Below are 21,554 nucleotides of genomic sequence, written 5' to 3'. Positions count from 1 at the left end.
TTAAGTGGTGTGTAGCTAAAAACATTCTCACGACCTCTAGTACATGTCGTGACTTAAACATAAGAACATATTATGGCTAAGGCTACAGTTCTACACGTCATAATAATAATATTAAACACCCTGTCTGCTGACAGTCATCAACATTTCTCTCTAGTTATCCTTGACCAGATGTACCCTGTAGAAACTCATAAGCATGACTAAGCATTTAACAGTCTAACTAGACATCCTATCTCCACTAAACATTTCTAATACATAAAGTATCTATCCAATATCTATCTGACTAAAAATACCTAACAGACTGAAAAGTTTGTTTCTTGGAGATTTGAGTTCTGTGACATTGAATTGTGGGAATATTTGACACTTTTTAAATGTACATTTGAATTTGCCCCAGCATCTACTGCTCTTTGTACAGGAGACCCCACAGAACATTCCTTAGTACTGGCAACTGAAGTGACTGAGCTGACTGTGTTGAGCCTGAATAATTTTCCCTTTGCAACTGGATTCTGGACTTTCTAACCACTAGGCCTCAGCATTTTATGTCAGACAACACTTACTCCTGCATCATTATCCTCAACACCGGTGTACCACAGGGCTGTGTGCTGAGCCCATTCTTCTACTCCTGTTTCACCCATGAAAGCAGGCCTGTGCATGGCTCCAACACCATCATCAAGTTTACAGACGACACCACGGTGATTGGCCTCATCAGCAACAGCGATGAGTCAGCCTACAGGGAGGAGGTACAGCACCTGGCTGTGTAAACCAGGGAATGATAGTGGTGATGCAGCTGAAAGAGCGGCTCCGCGGACATGTGGTCACCTGCGACAACTTTTTTTTACCTCGTTCCCGCTGTCCCAGGAGCTGCTGAAGAGAAGACTGGCACTGGTTGGCACCATCCGCAGGAACAAACCAGAGCTTCCATCAGGCCTGCAGCAGCTAAGAGGGAGAGAGGTGTACTCCTCCCTCTTTGCTTTCACCAGCACGCACACGGTTGTGTCCTATATACCACGACGGGGCCGGAATGTGCTGCTTCTCAGCACGAAGTACCACGGACCAGATGTTGGCAAGGGACAGAAGAGGAAGCCGGTGATTATTCAAGATTACAACCGCTGCAAAGGAGGTGTTGACAACCTTTATAAGGTAGGTGCCATTATGCTTCAGTTATGCACACATTTATTTATTCTTACTCACATGTTCAAATGAGCATTTTCATATAATATAAATGTGTATCGTGAAAGAATACTTGGATCATTGATTCATATTGTATTGTTTTATTTTTTGGTTTTTTGTTAGGTTGTCAGCACATACTCTTGCAAGAGGAAAGCCAACAGGTGGCCACTGGCGCTCTTTCAGAACCTGCTGGACATGTCCCTCTACAACGCCTTTGTCCTGTGGACTTCCCTGGATCCCTCCTGGCAGGGGCATAAACCCAGCAAGAGGAGGATCTTCATAAAAGAGGTGGGAGAGCAGCTTGTGATGCCCCACATAAAGAGGAGAGAGCGCCTTCCCGGGGCATCATCAGCTGCGGCGCTAGTAATGGGACTGCAGGGTGATGGTGCTGCTGCTGCTGCAGCTGCAGGCCCTGCTCAGAGGAGCAAGCAGCAGGGCAGATGGAAATGCTATATGTGCACAAAAAAGAGGGTTGGAAGCACCTGCTCTAAATGCAAAAAGTACATCTGCAGGGACCACTCCCTTGCCATTTGAAGCGTCTGCTCTGCTTGAACTGGACCGTAAATAGATATTATTGTAAATAGTTTTTCAAAGTTCATGTTTTTCAGTGTTCCTGGTTGTGTTGTTGTAAATAAATGTTCTGGTTCAAACTAATCTTGTATTTTTTAATTTATTTTTAGAACACAACAGGGTATTATGAGTTTGACATTTTTGTAAGTGGACACTTTTTGCCACTAGGCACTTAAAATCTGCCACTGCCAAAAAAAAATAATGTATCAAAATCAATGTTGCTACCAATCATTGACCCATCCCAGGGCCTAATAATAAAAATAATCAAATCCTGGTTGAAATGTATTTTTTGGAAATCATTGTTTTTTTTCATATTTTTCCCATAAAAAATATGGAGTTATGAAAACATACTGGCATATAAAGGGTTACAAATTCCAGAAATATAATTCATATTTGATATGTATATTTCAGGAACAAGTAGTTTTAAAAGATTGGACAGTTTAAAGTGGAAAAAAATATGAATGTGTGACATTTTTAGAGTTGTTTTTATAAGGGGTTACTAAATTGCCTTTAGGCACGCATTTGTGGTAATTTCTGAAGGAACTACTCAACTTGTAATGGGAATACAAAAAGTGCACTTTGCTTGGAATTTGCTGGAATTTCATCAGATTTTTCTAGCACTTGGTAAAACTTGAAAGGAATATGAATATGTGAAGTTTATTGTTGTACAACTTGAGAACAATTGAGAAATTAACTTTGAAGTGCTTGATAGTAGCTTTTAGCTATAGACAATTAGTTAAACTATGGTATTCTGGCCTTTCCATAGGTCAATGAATGTGGAATTTGCATCCATTTACCATACCAGCTACTTTACCACAAGCTGTGTTTGATTGTTTGTTTCACTGTGGTTATTCACGTCTTGGCTCCTACTAATCTGGATGACTTTGATCTGGGAAAAAACTCTCCCTTGTACTGGCCTTAATAGTGTAGAAAATTCCTCATACCAAAGATACTAGACAATACGTACACACTAGGATAGTGTTACACCAGCAACAAGCATCATTCGGCCACAGAACCAAAGAAGCAGTTTTCCTTATCCATATGGGCCACATGATCATCATGGTTTAAAGAAACCTGAGCGATGGCAGCAGACCTGCTGTTGACGTCAGTGGGTTGAACCGTAGTTGCAGTTGTTCTGTAGAGAACAGTCTTTTGTTTGTTTGTTGTCTTAACTTTCCGCTCCACTTGTTCACGTCCTCTGCTGTTTGCTGCAGCCTATTGAGCTTCTTGCTCCCCTTTTTGTCTCCACACAAAAAACCTGTATTACCTCATTTTCCTTCTAAATTAGAACTACTCTTCCCTGCTATTCTTCTCTGTAATGCATTTCTGTAATTCCCTTTTCTATCTCTCCTTTGCTCTCTGCATCTGGGCTCATTCTGCTGTACAGAAAATCCTTTGTGTTGCATTTTAAGAGTTTCATTTTCCAATAATCTCTTCTTATTTTTCTTTGCAAGAAACAGCTGATGAGCCACAGTGATGCTGTGATTTCACAGTGATCAGTGAGCCTGCATCCCTCTGTTCCACTGAAATCCACCTTATCAGGTACAGTGACACTCTCAGACTAATTAAGGCTTAGGTTAATTATTTAAGTGATGAAGGGATTTGTTTAAAGGCCTCCTAATCCGGTTGTTCTTCCACCACGTTATGACAGATTCCTTTGTGCTGTTTCTCTCCTGAATAATGACTTAACGCAATTAGCAGCATAATATCAGTTTGATCTGCTTTAATTAGCATAGATTTCTTTTTATTTCTAAATGTATGAATATATTCTTGTACACTTTGAAAGGTACACTGCAGTGTGAAATGATCTTACTTCATCTTAAATTATCTTACTGTAGTTGAGGGTCAGCTAGAAGAAACTTTTGAAAACCTACTAAAGTAAAGACAGTACACCAAACTACAGACAGAAACTATAAAATAACTGGAATAATTCAGATTTTAAACTCAGCAGCAAATACAAATGGTTAAAAATATAAAAGGGTACGATCCCTGATGTACCTGATGCTCTTTAGCAAAGTTACATGGCCAAACGTATGTGGATGCCTTTTGGCCTGGGGTTGTCTTTACGAGGTTGACAACAACAGTGTGCTCCTAACTTTGTGTCAGCGGTTTGTGTCTTTCTCATTTCAACTTGATGATTTCTGTGCACAAAGCTCCATAAGGAAATGGGTTTCTCAGTTTGGTGTGTGGAAACATGCACCTGGCCCTGACCCCATTGTACAAAGCCTTCCCGGAAGAGTTGAGGCCGCAGCAGCATATTAATGCTCACTGCTGCTGAATGGTGTATTTAATAACCTCAAATGGCTGGAATGTCCAGCCCTCCACATCCAGTAGGTTTAGTCATATAATGTGCACATAATGTCTCTCCAACACTTTTTATTGGAGGTGGCCCACTATACCCAACATAAAGACAGTCTCAGTAAACAGCAGAAGTTAAGCTAAAGTACAAGGAATATTAGCAGTAGATTCTACTGCAATCCAAACTGCATTACCGGCTAAATACAATGTTTGATCAGTCACATTGCACATTTGCTCTACAGCCAGTGATCAGAACAGCCTGCTGCAAAGTCAAGAAACAGGAGAGGTGTGCGGATGTATCGGAAAACAGAAACAAGGACTACACAACCACAGATGAGTCGCAAGTTCTACATTCAGTGTGGAAAATCAAACATGCGTCTATTGACACTGTGTTATATTTAATTTCAAATGTGTTTTTGAACGGCATGTGATAGAGTAGTCAAGTGCTTTTTCAGGACACTCATTCTTTCTCTGCCGATGTTCATAATCTGTGCTGGCTGTAAATGTGTTGTGTCCGTTGTGTAGTGGAAGTTCCTATAGAGTTGTGCTGTGTTTGTAGTAGACATGAAGCAGGCAGTCAGCTCGCTGCATGGTGACTGTGACACTGTGTGACCAGTGTTGTGTTTACGAAGGGTTGGGTGGAGCAAGCAAGGAGAGGGAGGGCTAGAGTCTATAGCTAGATTTTCATATATATCACATTTCACCTTCTAATCAGCAACAGTCATCAACATGTTCTGGTTCCACCTTCTTTAATGTGAGGAGCTGATAATTTTCTTTGTCAGACATGAGAATCAGCTGAGTCTCCGTGAGTCTGTTGGTCGGACGCCGCCTTTGGCTCTGGAGAGTCAGTGTTTCACATTCCAGGAATAAAAAGATCAATCATCATCAGGACAACGATCAGCTGATTGATCAGTGACCCTGCTGTTTGTGTTTCCACTCACTCAGTCAGGAGGTTCCTCTCATCTGTCACCCACTTGTATATATTACTTGTTTATATTTTGAACCACACTGATTAACAATTTCACTTTAAATTCAAGAGGGAGGAAGTCGAAAGTAGAGAGAGAGAGACAGAGGTCTACTTGACTATAAATGGGAGTCCTTCACAGTTATAAGTACAAGTGTTTCCAGCTCGACTAACTGACTGTCACGTAGCAGCTAAGAGCACTTCACAGAGCACTCGTGACGTCGTTATCCAACCAGCGGCCGCTCTCACTCCATCACACCAAACACTGCCTGCCTCTTCTCTGCTTTCTTTTCTCTAGCTCCTTTCTTTCACAGGGGTTTGTATATCTCTGTATTCATGGCTTGTCAGCTGTGCTTTTCCATGTGTGTGTGTGTGTGTGCGTACGCGCGTGCACGCAACACCCTCTTGTTCTCCCTCTGTAATCTCCATCTGATTAAGGCAGACCAGTGAGAATGAAGGCGAAGAGGCCCACTCCAGATCAATCAGTAGGATAAGTGTGTGTGTGTTTGATAGAAGACTGGTGCCAGAGGCCATTAGTGGTTATAGTAATAACTCTGTGAGATCAGCTGATGACTAAAAATATCCTCATGCGTATGACCCTCAGCCTATTTCTCACTGCCAAAACAAAGTATTGATCGACTGGCTGACTGACTAGGTGACTTCTATTGACTTTGGTAAGTGGCTGACTGACTGATTGACTGACTTGTCCAGAGGATTACATTTTAAGTGACTGACTCACCGGTCACTAGCTTTCAGGCTGAAAACTTACTCGTCCAGTGACCAGATGACCGTGCGAGCAACTGCACACTAACCAGCCTCACACAGCCCGGGCAGGTTTTAGCTCCAGGATCTAAATCTAGAAAACAGTCATTTACCAGTTGATCAAGTCTGACAGGACAGCGCCAGTCTGACCAGTGGACTCTGTAATAACTGAAGCACTACCTCTTCCTTATTGACAACTTTCTCCTTTGGTACGACCGCTGTTACTTTACTGCTGCTCTTGTGTTTTATCATGTAGCTCGTTACACCTGTTACCTGCAAACCCCATAAACAGGGAGGTCCTCTGACATAGAGCTTGAGTTTCTCAATATAAATACAAGTTTGTAATAAACACCATAAAACAAATCTTCATTCTAAAGCTGTTGGATGCTATTCTCAGATTATTTTGAAATGGATTTTAGTGGATAGTTTTTGGACAAATTGTTTTCTTGACATATTTTTCCAGTTTGGAAAACAACTAAAGACCAATGACAGACACTTGATTCATCAAGATTTTATCCAGTCAGATAGAGGACATCCACATCTGGATGTCTGAATGGAGGGGACTGTTTTGTCATCTGATTGATTAGTTTTCTAATTCATTCATTAATTTATAGATCCTCTTAGAGTCCAACTGAAAACCTGCTGGGCTGCGATCATGAGCTGTGAAGTGAGTGAGTGTCTGGTAATTTGGTTTTAAATAAAGGTTTAGAGTGTCTCTTAATGAAACATCACTGTTGGCAGCCAACAGTGATGTTCGAATTTGTACTGTAGATCTACAAGAAGAGAAACACCAGAGCTGTGAGTTTTCATTAGTTGTGTGTCAGATTTTGTCAGTTGTGTTGGTAAGGAAGGAAAATCAAAAGCCAGAACATTAGTAAGTGGCAGCCAGACAGTCTGGTGACAGTAAAATTAGTGGTATTCTCTCTCCCTCCCGCTCTAGCTATGGTTACGCTGTTGGGTAATATTACAGGATCTAATTTCACTAAGCGGCAGACAGACTCATGGTACTGAAGTCACACAAGGTAAGTGGGTTTTGGACAAAAGGGCTGAGAGGTTGTTGCATTCTAACAGGGGCTGTGGAGATTCTGCACGGTGGCCACGTTTGGAATTGAATTTGAGGTGTTGAGTGAGAAACGTACAAAACTAACTCTGTGGAACTGCTGTACTGGAACATACTTAGTGAGTTCAGCTTTAAAACAAAGTTTAAACAAGCCTCATTTGCTCAAGTGTAAGCAGCCGGAAACTCAAACTCCCAGTCTCTCTGCAGTTTGGTAACAGAGTCTAATGCAAACTGATCACACTGGCAGTAATAACCTGAAATGTCAGCTGTGACTTCATGAACAGCCTGTGATCACATTGGCTACTAACTATTTGCTGTTCCAGCTTAGTTATATATAAATGTAATTTCTAGGAGACACAGTAGCAGTGGAGGGGCCTCCCTGCTCTTGGGGCACTAGACTGTGTTCGGGCAATGATGGGAAGGACTGTTTTAAAAGTTGGAGGTGGGTCAGACAAAGAACAGAACAATGTAGGTCAGAGAAGGAAGTTTAAGTGAGAAAAGAAGCATCCCCCCCTACAGAATCACATTCATTTGGGTGAATTTTGAGTAGAGATTGAATTGAAAAGCTGCTACATTCATGTCTAAACTATAAAAATAATGTTTATACCTTGGCTTTGCATATTTGCCATTATCAGTGAGGCTACGGTGGAGACAGAAGTCCTCATTTGGTGAGCGAGAAGGAGATGAATAAAACTAGTGGAAAGAGTTGGTGAAAGAGACAAAGATCTACAAACTGGAGAAGATAAGAGAGAAAGGAGACCAGACAGCTGGGAGAGAAGGAGAGGCGTCCTATCTGATGAAGGACAACAGAAATGAAAGATGGTGATGAAGAAAGAAATGGGGAGTGAGAGGAGGAGGAGGACACTAGAGGCCGCGGAGGCCCTGGGGAGCTGTGGTCTGATCATTATCCTACTTCTTCACTGAATCAGACAGTTGATCCTCACATTAATTATGTTTAAACGTCGAGTCCTTCAGAAGCTTCTCACTCTCCTCGGCTCCTTCCACATCGCAGCTCTTCACTGTCCCTTCTCTTGCCCTCAGTAAAACCCTCTTACATTCACTGTTTCCATTTTCAGTCTCCTCCTCATTCCTGCCATCTGTCCATCTCCTTTCCTTGATTTCATTTTTTAATTTCACTTTCATCCTGATACCTTGGCCATGTCGCTCAACACACAGTGGAAAAGGTTCATTATGTTTGAAATAAGTACGGCCTGATGTGTCATCCGACCATCTCTGAAGGTAGCAGTCTGTGTTCCTGCGGTGTCACTCATGACCAGTGGGAGACTTTCACATCATGTAAACTGTAACAGTAGTCGCCACATGGAGAAACCTGTTGTGCTGCCTGGTTTCATCCTCTTCAGACTGTTGAGGAGCAGACTTTTTCCTGCGTTCCTTTTTGTCTCTCTTCTCCTCTTTGATGATGGGATTTTTAGCTCTGTGACGATCGAGTCAGTGGCTGGGTGGGCAGTGATAAGTTAAGTGTTCATCTGTGTTTGTGTGCTCAGGATTCAGTTCATGTTCAAATGCTTAATTTGCTTGAATGGGTGAAAGTTGTTGCAAAAATAAAGACTCACCATCAGGTTTAGGATCATCAGTAACCAAACCCTGAGCTCTCTGATGGTGTGAGGCACATCAGAACCTGCCAGACTGAGATGTTGTCTTCACTTCAGGTTTTCTTTATCCCTTACATTTCTTTATCTGTGTATTAGATCTGTGAGCGATCAACTAACCCTAACCCAAAACAGCACACAGCCTCAAGCTGTGCTCACAGCTGTTAGCTGTTGTGTGTAAACCGACATACAGCAGAAGTTCAGTGAACACTGAGTGTGTTGTGCTGTCAGGCTGACACTCAGAACTGAGAGGATGTTTAGGTTATGGAGGCACATGATGAGCAGTTATTACAAATACTGTGAAATGTATAAATGTAATGGGGGAATGAGACCCTCATCCCCCTGTATTAATCCCTACTAAACTGTTGAGCAACCAGTTAGACCCTAATCTCTGATTTCATGCTCAGTGTAGTTATGGTGGTTTAAACAGTCATCTCAGTCATTAAATATGTAGCCTGTGGTTCTGTGGCACTGCTTGTTTTCTCTAAGCCTAAAATATATAGGCTACATAAAATATAATACTTTCTTTTGACGTATGAGAAATCTTCCTGACCCAGCCTTCACTATAAAATACTGTGTTAAAATCCTGTGTTTGTGTACAAGATATAACTTGAGTGTAATTACTGATGTAAGAACTTTTAACAGCCAAGCTGTTTGCCCTTGCTCTTCTGCAGACAATCGGCTGATGTCAATCTGCGCACCTCGCTCTGAGGAAGAAAGCATCTGCTCCTTTCATGTCCCTTTTCCCTCTGTTCCTCCTTTTCTCTTCTCTCTCTCCCTGATACATTTTCAAGGTCACCCTAAAAACTTTGTTAATGGAGTTCCCAGGCTTCCTAAGCATCACAGCTAAAGGTCTAACCCCAGCCCTTAGCCTAAGCCTAACCTTAACCTAAACCTGGCTCTAATCTGAAGTCTGAACCCTCAAACAGCCCTTTGACGGTGTCAGGACCAGACAGCTAAACCTGGCTCTAATCTGAAGTCTGACCCCTCAAACAGCCCTTTGACGGTGTGAGGACCAGACAACACATCTTCACAATGATGGTAATGAGCTCAGATGGGTGCACACAACCACAGAAAGGCACACACATACACACAGCGCCTAACAAGGTGGCGCTAATTGGGTTCCATGGTTGCCACGGCGATGAGAATTGATTGGTGACTGAGAAAGAGGCTGAAGGATGAAGGTGGTGCTGACGAGGAAGTTAGAAACCTTTTCACACACACAGCCACAGACATACCCCACCCCATTGCACAAACCATGGCCATATGGTTATTATGGGTTGCAATCAGCTGGAGGTTTCCATGACGATGAGTGTTACAGGTCAACTGTGTGCCAGTTTACACACACACAGACACACAGTCATGTTTCCATCACTTCAGACAACATTACACAGACTTACATTTATTTCTCAGAGACCCTCTAAAACTTTATGATGTACATTTTGGTGACTTGCTTTTTGTCCACAGAAGGAGGTGAAGTTCCCACAACATGAGTTATTCCAGCCCACACACACATGCACTAACAGACTGTAGAGACAATGACTGAAGAGTTTGTGCACAGTTAAAAGCTGTGAAGGTTTTAAAGCCTTCAAATCAATTCAATGTGCGCATGAACTGAAATGTTTAATGTTAAACGCCCGCAGCCTGTGGCGTGCCAGGCTTCACCACTGTAAAACTGCAGGATTTCCCATGGCTTGAAGCAGCTCCTACACATTTACTAACACAAGTATCTCGTTCTCATTTTCTTTTCCATCTGTTTGTCTTTTTTTGCACACACATACACACAGGTGTGATATAAAACATCATATGGAGTCACACTTATCATTTACTGACGGTTGGCATTTAAAAGACAAGAAGCCTTTGTCAAAAAGATGAAATCATCTGTGGCTGACTACTGTGTTCTGCTCCTGCTAGCCAACCTGTGGAGGATACCCTGGACAGACATCATGGATGGGTGATATTTAGCAGCAGCAGGCCAACGCAATGCAACTTTTATTTACAGTATATAGCACTTAAAAACAGCTAAAGGTTTACCGACGTGCTGCTAAACATAACAATATAAAGATGTAAATATAACTTTCATCATTAAACACTGACAACATGGACACAAATACAAGTGATCAACACTAAAACTGGTGTAACTCGACTAAGAAACAAAAGCCAGAGTAAATACGTAAGTCTTTAGTTTGGATTTAAAGAGAGCAAGGTCAGTGATGGAGTGTTGTTTGGGGGAAGAGTTTAAAATCTATTCTGAAATGCACTGGCAACCAGTGGAGAGAATGAAGACCAGGCATGATATGATCACGTCTGGGTGTGTTCGTCAAAAGGTATACCGGGTTAAAATGACTATAGATGGGAGATTGATTCTGATTAATGTGCTCTCTGCATGCCAGTGACTGTATTTGGCCAAAGACTCCATGATAACACCATACATCTCATATTTGTTGATCTGACCCCAGCTGTGCTGACCTCGGTCGGAGCAGTCATTCGCTGTTGACCGCTGCTTGAATAGTCAAAATCAGTTTCCAAAGTCTACAGTAACAAAACACCTTCATATAGAGACCTGACAAAGGCAGGCAGCCTGTTCACTCGGTGACATTTGAAGCCGGTCGAGGCAGACAGCCGCCCACCCAGAGCCAGGTTTCTTCCTTTAAAGGGAGTTTTTCCTCCCCACTGTCACTTTGTTGGGTGTTCTCTATGTAAAGTGCCTTGAGATGATGCTCACTGTGATTGGGTGCTATAGAAATAGAACTGAATTGAATATCTTTGGGTTCTATTTGGAGCCAGTCGCCTTTAAATCTTTTTCAAATTCAGATATAATGCACTCATTTTACAATCCTGGTTGTCTTGTTTTATTGGATCTTTGGTGTATTTTGGTTAATAATTGTACCTGTAGAGCATTTTAGTCAGCATGTATAAGTCACATCCTCATACAGGAAGCAGAGCCAAACCCACAGGTGACAGTGTGACTGATGGAAACATGCAGTTGGAACGAAGACAGAATCACCTGGGTTTGACCTCAGGAGCTGCTCACTGCTGTGCTGACCTTCACTCTCTCTCATGCACACGTATAAATTGCACACTTTCTGCATGTTTGTAACAGTACACGTGTACTGTGTGTATGTGTGCATGGCTACAGAGTCTGTGAACAAAGCTGCATTGATACAGAGAAGACAGAGCGGAGGGTGGGGGAGGATAAGGGGAGTTTGTCCTTCTCAGCTTATCTCACCACAGCGTGCTGCACCTGCTGCGGTTGCCAGGTTGCTGGGAGGTTCAAAAGCAGGGCAGAGTTGCCATGTTGGAGTGATTTTAAGCAGAGGAGAGAAGTGGATTTGGAGGGAGCTCAGTGGAAAGAATCTCGTTGCCATGTCAGGCTCTTCAGGTGTGAAGTGGTTCGCTTTGATGCAGGGCACAAGTTGAAAGAGTTTTAACCTGTGGCAGAGGAGGTGTGTGGAGGCAGATGTTGTCAGGATGGTTAACAGGTGCAAAGGTTAATGGAGAACAGGAACAATGCCATTTTTATAAGAAGGTGGGTAATTTTGGAGACAGTTGCTGTGCAGCTTGTTTGAACCTCTGACAAGGTTGCCAGTTTGGAGTGATGTTAATCCAGTAAAAATTATTTCATACCAGCAAAAGCAGGTGAGAGTTGAAGCATACATTAGCTGCCAAGTTGGAATAATTTTAAACAGCTGGTGCCAGTGTTCTGAGCCTGTGTCCGCCGGGTTGCCAGGTTTGAAGGTAGTCAGAATTTTCAAGGTCAAGCATTTTTAGCAGACTTGTTAGAGTGGGTGGAAAGTTTTGGTGAGTTGAACTTTAAGAGCAGGATGGGGGAAAACCTGGCTGCCAGTTTGGAGTGATTTCATTTGTTATTTATTTAATTTTATAACAGTATGACATGTCAACACACATGAGAATCGGAGTGCGACAGAGTGGAAATTGTAGACAAGCTGGGATACAGCAGTCAAACTGAACCTTTTGACTGTGGATGCAGTTAGTAAGTGCATCCAGTGTTTCTCTCCTGGTTTCCAGGGCAGAGTTATTTTTATCCAGGACAAAAGACACAATGTACATTGTTTTTAATCTATGGTGGTAACAAAGGACCTAGTTTTTAGCTTAGTGCACTACTTGCAGGTGGTCACTCTCCATTCAGTCTTGGTCACATGACTCTACTCATCCTCCAGAGATTTTTATAATGAGCTTCACTTCACGTCTTGTGGAACTATAACAAGCGGAGGTGTGCCTACAGTATACTGTATTTCTGACACATAGGTTCTTCCATGCTTTGCTCATCCAGTGTCTCCAGTGTCACACCAGGGACACAAACCAGGTCACCTCCTTCCAGTAACTGTAACTTTATAGATGGCTTTTTTACACTTTTACTCTGGTTTCTTTTATGGATGATCAATTATTTGAATAAGAAAAATGATGTCATGGAGGGAAGTGGAAGTGGATTGTTTTCTATTCTATTAACTTAGCACTTTATCTGCTTTTGTCTTTCTTGCATTACTCAACTGATATTAAAATACTCAGAGTCCTGGGGAGACTGAAGAAAACAGGTGCAAAGTATACTGAGAACAGTGAGAATCCACAGTTTGCTGCATCTAATGGTATTAGGTCTCAACAGTTGTTGCACGTTGTTACTTTGTGTTGTTGCTTTTGATTTGCATTCGATGTTTTTATCTAAATTGCATTCTAATGTTTCATCAGTATCTACATGTTAATGTTTTATCTATGTGTATACGTTGTTGTTAAGCACTTTGAATTGCCTTTATGTACAACAATGTGCTGTAAAGATACACCTATCTTGGCTGTCTTGCCAGCACCAGAAACAGATGAGGTTAGAAAGAGACAGTGTGTTTGTCTCAGACATACATACGTTTCCAGTTCAGATTGTTATAAGTTGTTTCAGCTGAAATAGCCATTGTAACTGGGGGAACTGGAGGTGGTGTCAGACAGGAGGGTTATTTGGCTCATGGAGCTGTCTCAGGCTTTGATGATTCATTAAGTTATTGTGAATATTCACCAGAAATTAGAACGATCTCAGAACTTGCACGATGTAGGATTTTACTCCCAAGCCTTTATTTTCTGTGACATTTTGTGCTTTGAATAAATGAAGTCTAGGTTTTACTCAAATTTACTGACCATAATCCAAATCCAGACAATAATCATATTAAGTCTCCATGAGCCTCCTGAATTTGCACCTAAAATTACATTAGAGCTGCTGTGAATCATTTACACAGCATCCAGAATTCTCAAGCAACACGAGAACAGCAAAAGTGACAGAAAGAGCAACCAAAGAAACATCCATCCATCCATTATCTATACCACTTATTCCAGGGTCCACCCTGGACAGGTCACCAGTCTATCACAGGGCTGACATGTAGACAAACAACCACACACACTCCAACAGGCAATTTAGACATGTCTTTGGACTGTGGGAGGAAGCCGGAGCACCTGGAGAAAACCCACTCAGGCACAGGGAGAACATGCCCAAAGAAACATTACAGCCTTAAATGATCATTGATCTGTGTGTTTGGTGACATGTACAGGGAACTACCTGAATATAATGTAGTCCAGTCCACCTTTAACTATGACCCCAATAATAAACATATACAGTAAGTGGAAGTGTTGCATTGAATTACATATAATTGCACAGATGTTCCTAGATGAAGTGGCAGGTGAGTGTATGTGGTGCACAACATTTTATAGACAAAACAGATCATGTGGGATTCACAACATACTGTATTAAACTTTATGAAAACCGTGCTTAAACCCAGTTTTTCTCCCTTCCTCTTCTGCAGTTTGTGCTACAAGTTTATAAACTGGTGTAATGCTTTTCTCTACAGCTGTCAGTGTTAGACACAAAGAGTTGTGTGTAACATGAGGGAGCTTCTTTTACTGCCAGTCAGAGCAGCTGGACAGGTAAACACACTGTACTGCATGTTGTTACACTCAGCAGCACCGGGTGCATCACAGTGTACTTTGAATTGTTTTGGGAGCATTGTTAACAGCAACAGCCATCCCAACAGCACCTCTCTGAACTGAATGACAGAGCGGAGCAGAAAAAAGAAAGGTAGATTCTAAAGCTGGTCGCTAGTTTGGAGTTCTGAATGAAACTCAAGCCGCTGCAGCTGTTCATAGCACATGTCCATAAAGTCAGCAGACCTGTCACAGACAGAGCAGTCAATGCTGGAGCAGCAGAGCTCAAGAGACCCTACGTTTTAGTCCCTGTATGGGTCCAGTTCCAAAAACAAAGGATTCTAAACTTCTGATAATAAACTTGAGAGCATCTGTCATGACACCTGCCGGCCTTGTCAAAACTCTGTTTGGAACAGAAGCTGTCAGTTCATCATTATCTAGTATCTGAATCTTCACTGAGATAAACCTGGTGACATGTTCACAGGTCACGCAGAGTTAAGTATTCAGTGTGAGTATTAAAGATGAAGTTGGCATGTGATATCAGTGGCGAGTGGGTTTTTGCTGTCCTTCACAGTCAAGCAGTTTGCCCGTGTGTTTTTGTGTAACAGCACACACTCTGACTCACCAGGAAGGCCAGTTCTTTTTCCTATGTCATTGACCATTCTGCTACAGCCCAGATTACATTTCATGATTGAAAAAATAAAAACACTCTACACTATCTGGGCACAGCAGGTTAGGGTTAGGAAGAGCTGTGGCAAAGACACTGTGACTAAGGTATGGTCATGTTAGGCAGCTGAAAACCTGGATAGAGATCTGGAAAAACTGTGGCCATACAGCTTCAGGACAAGCACAGTTTGTGATCACACAGATTCATATTTTTTTTAATTTTCACCTCCTGGTTTGCACACCATGATCCACAGCACTTCCTGCTACTGACTTATTGTTGTGGCCTTCCGCTTCATCACCCAGCCCGTCTCTACCACTGCTCCAACAACTCACAGCTGTTTCCCATCAGTGTCGTTATCCAGCCTGCAGATAAATCCGCCATCTAAAGTTCAGCTTGGCTAGCTGGTTGTCTGAGTTTGTCCCCAAAGACTTTGTTTCTCAGTTTGGACTCAGCCCTTGGTTGATTTCAGACTTCTGGTTGTCAGGTCTTTCTGGCCTGTTTAAACAGTATTTGCTCCTGTGACCAGTTCTCACTTTAGTTAAGTTTGTAAACTTAATACCTGCTAAGTGTAGGATCAGTTTCTTCACTGATCTGCCTGTTGTGTGTTTGTCTACTTCCTGTTAGCGTTGTTGGCTGCAGCCTAGGTTTTTCTGTACAACTGCCTTCATCCTGTGAAACTTCAGTGTTTGTTGTTACCATCTAATCTACAAGGAGGTTATTTTAGTGCAGTACTGGACAAACAGACGGGAACATCAGGTAAAGTGAGGGGAAAATATCCTGGGTTATTCAATATTTACAAAGCAGAGATGGTTAAAGTTGCCAGGTTGAAGAAAGATTTGAAAGCTGAAATAAAAACTATGTTGCCAATTCAAATACTCTCAGCTGCAGCTCCTTTCATGAGTCTAATGAAAGGAGTTATTCACCCAGTGTGGAGCTGCTGAAGATTTGACCTCAGTTCTTTGAGAAAATGAGGTAAGAGGGCTCAGAAAAGAGAGAAGCTGTTGGGAGTGGAGAGGTTATTTTTGTTTTCCAGGGTGGAGCTGGGTTGTCAGGTTAGATTGGTAAGAGTCTGCACTGAAGGACGTACAGTGAGAGGGACGTCAGTGTTGCCACTTCAGGTCCTCTTAAATGAAGAGGGTTATTTTGTGCAAAATGAAGTTTTGACACTGATGTTGCCAGGTTGGATCAAAGGCTTAGAAACAAGGTAGTCAGGTATGAAAAGCTGTGCTGCTTATTTAGAAAATGTTGCTGAGGTTGATACTGGAGAGAGAGGTTTTAACCACCAGGGTATGTTACAGAAACACATAATTCAAAACATAAAATGTACTTTCAAAATGTAGAACTTATTTGAGTTTTTTTTTCTCACTGCAGTAACTTCACTTCAGTATGTTTAGTTTCCAGACACCACCTCCATGGAAGAAAGATTCATGACATTTAGTGGTGTTTTACATTTTTCCCCATTAAGACTTTAAGATGTGATTAATCACCCGCCATTATATGCTCATGCTGTGCAGTCAGACATCATTCACACCCACAGAACATCCTCTTAAGTTCTAATGGAGAACCCAGAGTTTACAAAAATTAAATTTGACAGAATGGTGTGGGCATAAAAAGTCTTGGATTTAAATATTTCCCTCAATGTGGATGTCACATGTCGGCGAAGAACTGGGACAAGCTGATAGAGAATATGTTACTGTCAGCCACTGTGGCATTAGAGGACTGTGTCAGTGCTGAATCTTAGGAGGAATTGAAAGAATTAAACTTGCTGGTGGGGTTAAAAGAATCCTTTAAATACTTGTGACAATGTAGGAGCAGGACATTTTACAGTATAAATATGTTTCTGCTGGACAATAGAAACATTTGTAAATGACCTTAAACATACTGTATAACTTCTTGTCAGTTAACCAATACATACTAGGTACTGACATGCCTCCAGTCAGCTAAAATGATCCCATTTAACATGTAATAATTGTAAATAATGTATATAAATGTAAATAATTATGGAATTAAAAGCATGTGCAACAATAGGCGAGTATAGAATATGAAGCAGGTGACCGGAGCTTCTCGGGCCTGAATGTTCACTACAGAGTGGAACTGAAAGTCGGCACCAGGTGATCTGTGTGTGTTGTAGTTCTGAGGAGCCAAACAGAGTGCACAGCACTTCAGAGCAGAATAGATGAGTGGTTCGTAGATTCCTCACATCCCTAATACAAGATGTGTGACTTCCTAAAAGGATGAGAATGCTGGCTGACTGCCAGGGGCGGCTTCCACCAGGAGGGGTTTTCTCAAAGTCAGATTACTGGGTTAACCTACACATTCATGCTGATACTGTAGTGTCACTGACAATGGTGGCAGTGGGTAAGTCTTGGCCAAACCCAGTAGTACTCTTTACATTTCACCAGTGCAAGACAGCTTTTGTTGTAGTACACCTGAATTTGTATTGTTGTGTAACTGACTCTTCTGGTGTTCCCACCCGCCTTGTCTCCTCCAGTTAACCAACCAGCAGTGAGACAAAGAAGGAACAACTGGATCCTGGTGTGTGGTTATGTTGTGTTTCTCATGTCTTTACTTCCTGTTCTGTGTCAGAGCTGAAAGTCAGCCAGGTGCTGAAACCAAATCTAAGACTTTGCCAAAGTTCTAGACAGCTGGAGCTTCTTTCCTGCTTTCACATGTGGTTGTAGCTGTAGGATGTATCTGTATGCCACAGCGTGTGATTTACTTTCAGCAGGTACTGTACCCACAAGGAACAGCAACGCTCTGAACAACTATGCAGACTCAGAAATGCAAATTCCAAAACCTGCTGCTGTTCTTATTGGACTTTTTTTCTTTTTAATGAATGACCACAGGGTCTCTGGGGATGGGTAAAAGGAGGCTCGTGGACTCAGCTGAGGCCAGTGTAGAGTTGCCAGGCTGGAATGATTTATGTTGGGGCAGCAAGGTGAGGACTGCCAGCATTATTTTATAGAATTGCTGACAGTTCCCAACCAGAAAATATGCTTAGGAACCCAAACAGTTTTTCACTGTCACCTATTTAGTCTTTTCTATTTCAGTCTCAGTGGATCTTTTGAAAAGTGTGGCAGCACAGTTTAAGAAGTGAGCCAAGCTTGTCTCCCATATGTCTCTATGGGAGACTGGATGTTGAATATTTCAGTGGGGATGATGAAAGCCTGGAAACATACTGATTGAGAGAACAAGAGCAGGATTTTATGAAGTGGCAAAAATAAGAGACAATGAGGCCATTTAATCAAAATTGCACTTGAAGCTATAGAGGTGAGTGAGAGGGACTTCACACCATCTGTCTATGCTCCCTTTAGCTCCAACGGTTTTCATTGGCTTCATTTGTTCTTCCATGTTTTTACCATCAGAGTGAACAGCCACGTAGAGCCTTGGCAACAACCAGACAAGGTCAGCTCTGTACCTGGAAGCAGCAGGGAATTACTGCAGGTTCAGCCAGACTGCATGAGACCAGGCTGCCAGGTGTCACTTCAATCTCTTACACTAGGCTGGTAATACAGCACCAAGGGACTGCTCCAGCAGTTGGTTATCATATTTTCAGCTCAAAGTATCCAGTATAGGCTGAAATAGCCCAACATGTAGTCCCTCTTAAGCGCCCTAAACACTACATTACCCATAATGTAACTCGTGCTGTCTTTCATTAGTTCATGCCCACCTGGGAAACGCACGTCTTTCAAACAGTTTCTAACACAGGCTTTCGGTTATAAAGGTGAGATGACCATAATATTACTGTGACACTGTTAATTTCTCAAACGAAGTAAAGCTTCCTTAATGCCACAGGTGCTATTTCAGTCTCGGTAGTACTGACTAGTACACAGTCAAGATACTGTAGGAAGTGGTTGAAAATCTCTGCTGTTTTTTACATTGACCTACTGGAATGACATTTGCAAAGTTCAACATACATCTGTGCATGTATTCTGCAGTGCAAACTTTTTTATTTATTGTGCCACAGTAAAAGTTTCCAACATTTCGCAGGCTTATCGGTGGATATGCACATAACGGTTCAGTGTTTTCATTTCTGTGAAAATAGACCTGACACCAGAGTTATCAGTGCTTATCTCATTATTGTGCCTCTAAAACCACAGAGTTAATATTCAGACATAATCTATTTATTTACACAGGGACAGTGTACACTGAACATCTCTGGAAATGTGTCTGAGTTAGCCAAAGGCTGATTTTCATCTGTAATGCTTGGCTTTGCCAGAAAATGTAATCAGTGTGATCTGATAAAGTGAGAATATGTAAACCATGTATGTTTTTCCTGTATTCATTTTTTCATCCATTCAGTTTGAAGGAACTTGTTCAGACAGGAGCCAGCTGTTGGTGTCATCTAGGACACTGGCTGTAATGTGATTTAACATTTATTCTACTGTTAATTCAAGTCACTAGGCTACATTGATCTAGGATGGGCACTTTGATACATAATTGGGTGTACATGATAGCCCTCTGACCTCTGTCTCATGCTATTTTTTTTCCATTTAAAGTGTTGTGTAGAAATTGAGATTGCAGATCATCAAATGTGTTACTTTTAGCTTTAGGTTCCTGCAAATCCTGAAAGTGATTATCAGTTGGATGGGTGTGTTTGGCTCTATGCCACTGTGCACAGCATTGTTAAACCAGCTTGGCAGTGCTGCTGAACTACCTGGTCTAGTATAGAGCCCTGCACCACCACAGGGGTTGTTTTTCAGTGAAACAGTGGCTGGGGTGTAATGGTTGACCAGGCCGCGGTTCTGCTGCCCGGTATCAACTTCAGCCTCACTTTCTTTTTGAAGTCTGAGCTCTGTCACTGAAGCCTCTTTGACCCACAAAGATCCCTTTTCTGTCTCTCCCTGTTGTTACGTCTCTGGATTTCTTTTTTGTCCTGATTTGAAGGATGATGCCACTTTACCAGCCAAGTGGCCATTTGGCTGCTCTGCCATCCTTTCACTGCATCTGTTCACTTGTCACCCTTGCTCCGTTCCTCCCCTCTCACCACTCATCCTCCTCTTTGTCTGTGCAGGCAAACTTGGCAGACTTTGATGGACAGCTGGCTGAGTCAATGACGAACTTTGAGGACTTGTAACACACGTCTGCAGGGTCCTCCAGTCAAACCTCTGTGGCCATGTGCACTACAATGTGCATGTGAACCCAGATGAGCGCCAGCACTGCTTCATGCCCCGAGAGAAGAGGTTGCCCATCCCTCACTGATAGAGGTAGGATGCTGTTTGGTACGAGTCATTTAATGGAGATCTATCACTGCCAGCGACTGCGGTCAGAGCATTTAATTTAGTTTGATAATTATATTTGAGTCTGTCTCAGCACAATCTAATCATCTCAGTCTTCAGTTCTGGCTTAGGCCTGATGCCTCATTTGCTTTCTGCTTTTGATTGGCTGAGCTTGATGGCGATACATCAGATCTGATTGGTGGAGGTGACTAATTATGGATTCACTGGCTGCAGGCTGATTTAAGTCCAGTAGTGTCAGCATGATTCAACATAATCTTCGCTAGAAACACTGATGTGGTGTTACAGTTGTTTCATCATCCACTAGCTGCAGGATGTGTGCCTGAGACATCTCATCTGTTTTTGTTGTACTGCAATGTGTAATTGAGGCATGAAATATACTGGAAAATGTCCTCAATGCAACACTTGTCAACAGTAGAAATGCATCCAAAATCTATAGACTGTAAAGGTTCAGTGCTTTGCTGTTTGCCTGTGGTCTTTTTCCGGCACTTCCTGTGCTCTGCTCAATTACAGTGTACAAACTTTTTAAATTTCTCTCTGGTAGAGATTCATTAAAACTACTGTTGAACTGCACAAGATAATATCAAAGTCAGTGAAATGGAGCAGTTGCACCTGCTGGGTTTCTTACCACAGTGTCGCGCATGATCAGCTCCAGGTGGCCTTGGCAGTGGGAAAAGCTCTGAAATCTTTTTCTTTTTTCCAGTTTGATATTCCTGATTTCTTGCAAGACACGTCAAACCATTTGAGTGGGTGTAAGAAACTGCTTCCTCTGTTTATTCTGTCTTTTAGAATTTAAATGTAATGTCCTGTTTAAAGGTTAAAACCCATAAATGTACATCAGGGCTTGATGGGCTTCTGGTGTCCCAGAGGTAACCTCACTAATGGCTTTTACATAAACTCATAATAGAAGAAAATGTTTGACACAGCTTGCAGTTGGTGTGTGTGTGAGACAGTGACTGGAGCTAATGCAGCCTTTATAGCTGCACTAGTTTGTGTGCGCTGACTGAGTCGTCTGAAGCAACTCTGATGAACAAATAGGTCCATTAAGTAGCTATTGATCTCTTAACACACACACACACACAGTGAAATGAGCCTCTGAATGTTCAACAAATCTGCATACACCTCCACACTTCATTATTTCTTTTTCTCACAAACAGCATTTGCCTTTTGTTTATGTACACAAACCAGGCACAGTTGTATCGTTCCTTTGACTTTGTTTCAGTGAAGGCTTCTATACCTTTCTACAGGTTGCCCTGGCCCTGGAGCTCTACGTCTCTGATGAGCAGCCACCTCGACCTGA

The 21,554-nt window shown here is 42.1% G+C and overlaps 1 protein-coding gene across 7 annotated transcripts in view; it reads left to right on the top strand.

Annotated features, from left to right (window-relative positions):
- LOC109963241 (leucine-rich repeat and fibronectin type III domain-containing protein 1-like protein) overlaps window positions 1-21,554 on the top strand; it is a 242,384-nt gene that overhangs the window by 123,375 nt on the left and 97,455 nt on the right. For 5 of the 7 annotated variants that reach the window (XM_020605601.1, XM_020605602.1, XM_020605598.1 and 2 more), the window contains one exon: window positions 20,032-20,224. The exons of 1 other annotated variant lie outside the window; for it this stretch is intronic. The gene's annotated coding sequence lies outside the window, so the exon portion shown is untranslated. Of the gene's footprint in view, window positions 1-15,745; window positions 15,774-20,031; window positions 20,225-21,554 lie in introns of those variants that run through there. One more of the 7 variants, XM_020605604.1, reaches the window with a different exon arrangement.

The sequence above is a fragment of the Monopterus albus genome, unplaced genomic scaffold (assembly GCF_001952655.1).
Source record: "Monopterus albus unplaced genomic scaffold, M_albus_1.0 scaffold71.1, whole genome shotgun sequence".
NCBI classification, from domain to species: Eukaryota; Metazoa; Chordata; class Actinopteri; order Synbranchiformes; family Synbranchidae; genus Monopterus; species Monopterus albus.
This window is presented reverse-complemented; position numbering and strand designations above follow the sequence as displayed.